Below are 6,767 nucleotides of genomic sequence, written 5' to 3'. Positions count from 1 at the left end.
AGTAAGAAAATTAATAGAACTAGTTTATTTTTAGTAAATTCTTAGTTGAATTAGTTGAATTAATAGAACTAGTTTATTTTTAGTAAGAAAATTTAGGTATATGAGATTTGATGATCTAATCGAAATATTACTATATAGAACTACCTACTTTATTATATATAGATTTTTTGACTATAAATTATTATATAGAGATTTGATCATCTAATTAACATTTTACTATATAGAACTAGATACCTTATTTTTAGTAAGAAAATTAATAGAACTAGTTTAGTTGAATTAGTTGAATTAATTAGTTGAATTAGTTGAGCTACTTTATTTAGGTATATTTTTCATAAGTGCTTAGTTGAATTAGTTGAATTAATAGAACTAATAAGTGTTTAATGTTTCACATATGAACATAGGAATCTCGTCTGACGAACACGATTTCATTATGTGCGAATACTGCGAAGACCAGCGCGACCTGTGTGACAGAAATTTTCTAGTTGATGATATGCGCTTCAGCATCAAGCTGGATGAGAACTTCGAAGTGGATATAGTATGTCACAACGACAAGTCTTTTTTTGTAATTAAACATGACTTATGCTTCATTTGCTTCAACTTTTAATTTTATTTTTTCACTATTCTACTAGTGTATCCCCTGCCATGTAAGAATGTTTGTCTTGGATAAGATAGGTTTCAGTTCTAACAAAACTATGGAGGTAAAAAAAGCTTACTTGAAGACCGAGAATGGTTATACCTTCAACATCAAATTATACAATGCAGACACATACACCTATTTTGAATGCACAACTTGGCAAGCACAATGCAAGGCTTATGCATTTGTGCCTGATATGGTTATTGTCGTGGTTCTATGTCTGACAGTAGAATGGGGGATAGGAATGTAGAGGCAAGATCCTAGCTATGGAGGAGTTGTACACAGAAGTTTTATGAGTTCAGGCCCTTCTCGGAGGAAGTAACAGACCTACGTCTCGGAGCCCGGAGGCGGTCGACTGGATTATATGCGTATGTGTTATGGAAAGTGCGAACCCTTGTACCTGTGGAGGGGGGTGGCTTATATAGAGTGTGCCAGGACCCCAGCCGGCCCATGCCATAGAGGGTTTAAGGTACATAAAGATGGGGGTGTTACTGCTAACACTTCTAATAAAGATACATAATGACCATTAAAGCTATGACTTAATTCTCGACCATTGGAGAGTGGAGTGGCTCTAGATCTTCTGGTAGTCGAGTGATTATCTGTACAGTCGAGTGTCTTCAGGATTGTCGAGTGGAACATAACTTCATGGTCGAGTGGATGATGATTTTTCTTCGAGTGCCCCTGGTATCTTTAGGGATGTCCTTGGGAAGGGTATCTTGAATAGATCCATGACCCTACCCTAGGTACATAGCTTCATCATTAGCCCCCGAATGGATCAGGGTTTGAGTGAGGAAGGAGTTGAGAACACTTCCGACTCATTTTTCGCGCTATGAGTATATCTTGCTCTGGATCAATGAACTGAGGGGATGACACCAACTTCTTTTTCAGTCGCCTTGGTCCATTCTTAGTTTTTGTCGAGTGAACTTTTACGGTAGAGTTCTGAATGACGGTGCAGAGGATGTTTTCCATCTGAAAAGTTGTTCTAATGTCCGCGGATGTCGCGGGATTCGAATTTCGGGAAGCGCGCCGGACGGGCGAGGCCATGGTAATCGGGACGGATTAGGCAGGTCACCTCGATTCCCGCACCACCTTTTTCGCCATGTATCACGCGCGCGACTGTTGCGGGGTTTGTTTAGATCATCCGGGCTACAAGTCAGTCACTCGAAAGTGACCTTATAAAAGCCACCGGACCGGGCTTTTGAACAGTGCGCCCTCATTCTCTTTCTTCTTCCTCAGATTTCTCCGCTGCGCCCGCTTCTGCTCTCGGCGTCGTAGCCTCGCTCGGACTCGATCCGCCGCCATGGGAAAGGAGAAGACGGTGGCGTTGGAGCGCGCGAAGAAGGCGACCGCGAAGGAAAAAGGAAAGAGGACCAGCCGGGGCAGGTCCTCGTCAAGGTCCGGCCTGCCGCCGGGCTAGATCCAGGGCGATTGGATCCGCGCGATGATCATCCAGGACGACCTCGACGACCTGGTTGAGGGGGGATTGATCCCCCACGAATTGGTGCGGCTCCTGGGGAACGAGACTGAGCCGCGGCCACTCGAGGGTGAGTGTGTTCTCCTCGCCACCCATGTCGATCGCAGGTTCTCTTTGCCTCCCCATCCTTTCTTTCGTGGCTTTTTAAACTTCTTCGGGGCTCAACTCCACCACTTCACTCCAAACATTATAGTGTATCTTGCTGCCTTTGTGTCGATGTGCGAAAATTTCTTGGGTTGCCGACCGCACTGGGGTCTATTCAAGCACATATTCACCGGCCGCTCCCAGTCGGTAAAGAAGGCCAACCCGAGAGACGAGAGGACGCACGTGATCCAGATGTGCGGGGGCCTTGGAATCCAAATGAGGAACAAGAGTACCTTCCCAGCGATGATCCTTCCAGACTCGGTCCAGGGCTGGCAGTCGACATGGTTTTACTGTAAGGACCAGCCGACCCCGGGTCAGTCGACTGGACTTCCCCCCTTTTCCCTGGCTTGAGTGGAGAAGCCCTCCTCCTTGAGGGTGATCCCAGAAGAGAAGGCGCAGGTCAAGGCATTGGTCGAGCGGGTCGTCCAACTTGTCCGTGACGGGGTAACTGGGATGGACCTGTTGGAGGTCTTTCTCAGTCGACGCATCCAACCGCGTCAAGCCCGTGACCATCCGATGTGGATGTACTCGGGTCTCGAGGACTCCACTCGGATCCACCCGGAGGATGTTAGTGAAGACACGGTGGAGAAGTGGCTGAGAGGAATCATCGGCAACAAAGATAATCCCCGGGGGTCTAGGAGGGTGATTCCATTCAACCATTCACGCAAGCCGGAACAGAAGTGATTCTGCATTGTCAAGTATCTTCTCGATTCATTGTGTAACACCTTGTTGATGGTCGATTGTATTTCTTTTGCTCGTCGTCCTTTCAGTCTCTCATTGATATGTATTCAATGCCCAATGGAGTGCAGGAGCAAGACGTCGAGGAAGGGGCGAGCGAGGGCGAGAGTGGCGAGTGGCACTCGGATGCAGAGGAGGACGAGGAGAGCAGTGACTCGAGTGATGACGAAGAGGTCGACTCGCCTCCTCGCAAAGAGAGGAGATCCAAGCACGCTCACAACCCGGCGAGCACCTCGGTCCTGGCGGCCGCGCTGACTGGGCAATCCTCGAAGCGCCTCCAGACGTCTTCCCCAGCGCCGACTGAGAAGGCATCGAAGCAGCTCAAGGTTGTGTCGCCTCCTGCGCCAAAAGCATTGAAAGCCACCTCTTCTAAACTATCGAAGGCTTTGCCCAGAATCAAAGTGACTGTCCCCACCATCTCCGAGTAATCATCTGATCCATTCTTTTCGTCGACTCGAGCAACAGAACATAACCGACTGAGTGTGGACATTTGTAGTGCTGCTACATCGGGAACTTCTTCCTACCAATATCGAGACGAGGAGATGGAAGATGCGGTTTCCTCCAACCCAAGTAAAAACTCTTATGATCTTGTTTTTGATTACTCGGTCGATTGAATTCTAGCGATTCACTTGGGGTCGACTGATCTCTCTGCAGCTCCACCCAACATCATGGATCTTCCATATGATGATGAAGATGTGGCCCCTAGGCCCAGAAAGAACAAAAAAGTAACAGCTGGCAAGACGTCTCAGCAGGGACCAACGACAACACAAACCGTCTGTCAATCTGAAGACGCAGGCGGGGCCTCTGTAACTTTCGCTGTACCCTTGTCGAGTGAGCGCCCTGCACCGTCGATTGTACCGGTGTTTCCTTCAGTCGTCCAATCTCACGCTCTGGAGCTCCAAGCTGCTGCACCTGGGTCGTCTGCCCCCTTCTTCACCCACTACCATGTTACGGAAAACCAGTCGGACGCGGCTGCGGAAGCCATCCGTCAGGCTAATGTGATGATGGAGCGGATGAAGACGGTGCACGAGAATAGCCAGGCTGCTTATGACGCCAGCGCTGCTCTCCGGGCCAATGTCCAGGTAAGTAAACTTTCGACTGACCTTGTTCTATTAGGATATGCTACCCGAAATATTTTCTTCCATACAATCTCCTATTGTTTGCGTCGAATCTGTACACCCACTGGGTGTTTTGTTGTCTTTGGTATTTGCGCTCTTCCACTCGACCTGGGCGAGTAGGATCTGAACCGGTGGGGGCACGCTAAGTGCACCCACCGGGTGTAGTCCCCGAGACCGCAGTCGACTGCGGGCAGTCGACTGGGGTTTGAGTTATTTTTTCCTTTCTTTTCTTCCACTCAACCCGGGCGGCCCGGTCGAATGGGATCCGAACAAGTGGGGGCACGTCAAGTGCACCCACTGGGTTTAGTCCCCGACACCATGGTCGACTGCTGGCAGTCGACTAGGTTCTGAATAGTTTTTTTTGACTTGACCCAGGCGGACCGGTCGAGTTGGGTCTGAATCAATGGGGGCACGCCAAGTCCACCCGCCGGGTGTAGTCCCCGAGACCGTAGTCGACTATGGGTAGTCGGCTGGGGTCTAAGTGAACTTTTTAAGTTTTATTCACTCGGAAGTAAATAACCTTTGATCTTGTCGAATGACAAGTTTTTTACCTCCTGCAGAAATCTTGCACTCTCATTTCCAAGTTTGCTGAACTTGAGGAGAAGTAGAGGCAACTCAACCTCGACTTGGAGCTGGCCCAACAGAATTTGAAGAAAGCTGAATATGAAGCTGCTGGTATGGAAGGTAACTGCCTGTCGACTATTCACGTCGATCGTCTTTTAAGATATTTCTTTGATCTCTTGTTTGATCTGATTGCTTCCTTTGCAGAGAAAATGAAGTTGGCTCTGGAGAAGAAGGACTTGGACCATGCAGCTGCGCAGAAGGAAGCCCAAGACAAGACTGCCCTTGCAGACCAGAAGCTAGCTTCAGTTAGAGCGTTGGAAGGGGAGGTGAAAAAGCTGAAGTCCCGTCTCAATGAGTCTAACCGAGAAGTTAGTCATCTAAAGAAGGATAAAATTGCCCTGAATGAGAAGCTGGAGTCTGTGGTCCACAAGAGAAATGACACAGAAGCCTATCCGAGAACTCTTGCTAAGAAGCTCTATCTTATGCTGGAAGGTACTCCTTTTAAACCGGCAGTTTTGCTGCTTGCAAGTTAATCATGTCCAGTCGACTCGCTAACTCTTTGACTGCAGAATTCTGCCAAAGCTTTGACGAGGAAACCAGAAGGATTGAGACGGGTCTGGACCCTATCGCTTCTCCAGTTTGCGATGAAACTTCCATGAACGTGCTCCGACTGGAGTCCCATGTTGCCAGCATCACAAGTTACCTCGCGCGTCTGAAGGTGGCAGTCTCACGAATCGACTCATTACTCTGGCCATGGGCGACGCGTCAAAATGACCTGGAATCTCTGATGGCTCGGCTCGACGAGATCCCTAATCGAGTGCAAGAATGGAAGAAGTCATCTGCCCGGTGTGGTGCTGACATTGCGTTGTCCTTGGTAAGATTCCACTGCAAGGAAGCTCGTGAAGACAAGCTGGCGGCGATCAAGGTCGCCAACACCAAAAGGCATGACTTCCAATCCTTTATGGAGACTTTCATCGCTGCTGCCACTCGGATCGCGGATGGAATCGACTTGGACGAATTTGTTGAACCCGCCAACCCTCCTCCTACCGAGTGAACAAACTATGAGATTTGAACCTGTCTTAAATTTTCCTCGGAATGCCGAGTGATTGTTGTAACCATTAAACTCCTTCGGGCTTGATGCTCGAATACTTTTGATTTGTTGCTTGGAACTTTAGGATTTATCCGAATTGCTTTTGAGTATACTTGCGATTGCTTTTGGGATCTGTTCCGTTGTATATGTGGTGTAGCTCGGAGGAGTAGGTTGCAGTCGACCTGCGCCTCGCTGTCCTTCCGGACAAGGATGGAGCGCACATTGTATTTGTGGCATAGCTCGGAGGGGAAGGTTGCAGTCGACCTGCGCTTCATCGTCCTTGCGGACAAGGATGGAGCGTACGTTGTATTTGTGGCGTAGCTCGGAGGAGAAGGTTGCAGTCGACCTGCGCTTCATCGTCCTTGCGGACATGGATGGAGCGTACGTTGTATTTATGGCGTAGCTCGGAGGAGAAGGTTGTGGTCGACCTGCGCTTCGTCGTCCTTGCGGACAAGGATGGAGCGTACGTTGTATTTGTGGCGTAGCTCGAAGGAGAAGGTTGCAGTCGACCTGCGCTTCGTCGTCCTTGCGGACAAGGATGGAGCGTACGTTGTATTTGTGGCGTAGCTCAGAGAAGAGGGCCACGGTCGACCTGCACCTCGTCGTCCTTGCGGGTAGGGATGGAGCGTACGTTGTACTGGTGGTGCAGCTCTTAGGGAAAGGATTTTATAAACTTAGGCGAGTACTGGACTGCAGCTAAGCCTGTGAGTGGGAGGATTGCTCACCACTCGGTAGGATTTTACAAACTTAGGCGAGTATTGGACTGTAGCTAAGCCCCCGAGTGGGAGTATTGCTCACCACTCGGGAGGATTTTAAAAACTTAGGCGAGTACTGGACTGCAGCTAAGCCCCCGAGTGGGAGGATTGCTCACCACTCAGTAGGATTTTACAAACTTAGGTGAGTACTAGACTACAACTAAGCCCCTGAGTGTGAGGATTGCTCACCACTCGGTAGGATTTTAAAAATTTAGGCGAGTACTGGACTGCAGCTAAGCCCCCGAGTGGG

Source organism: Triticum dicoccoides, chromosome 5A (assembly GCF_002162155.2).
Source record: "Triticum dicoccoides isolate Atlit2015 ecotype Zavitan chromosome 5A, WEW_v2.0, whole genome shotgun sequence".
In the NCBI taxonomy this organism is placed as follows: domain Eukaryota; kingdom Viridiplantae; phylum Streptophyta; class Magnoliopsida; order Poales; family Poaceae; genus Triticum; species Triticum dicoccoides.
The sequence above is the reverse complement of the archived record's forward strand: the minus strand, read 5'-3'. Positions refer to the sequence as shown.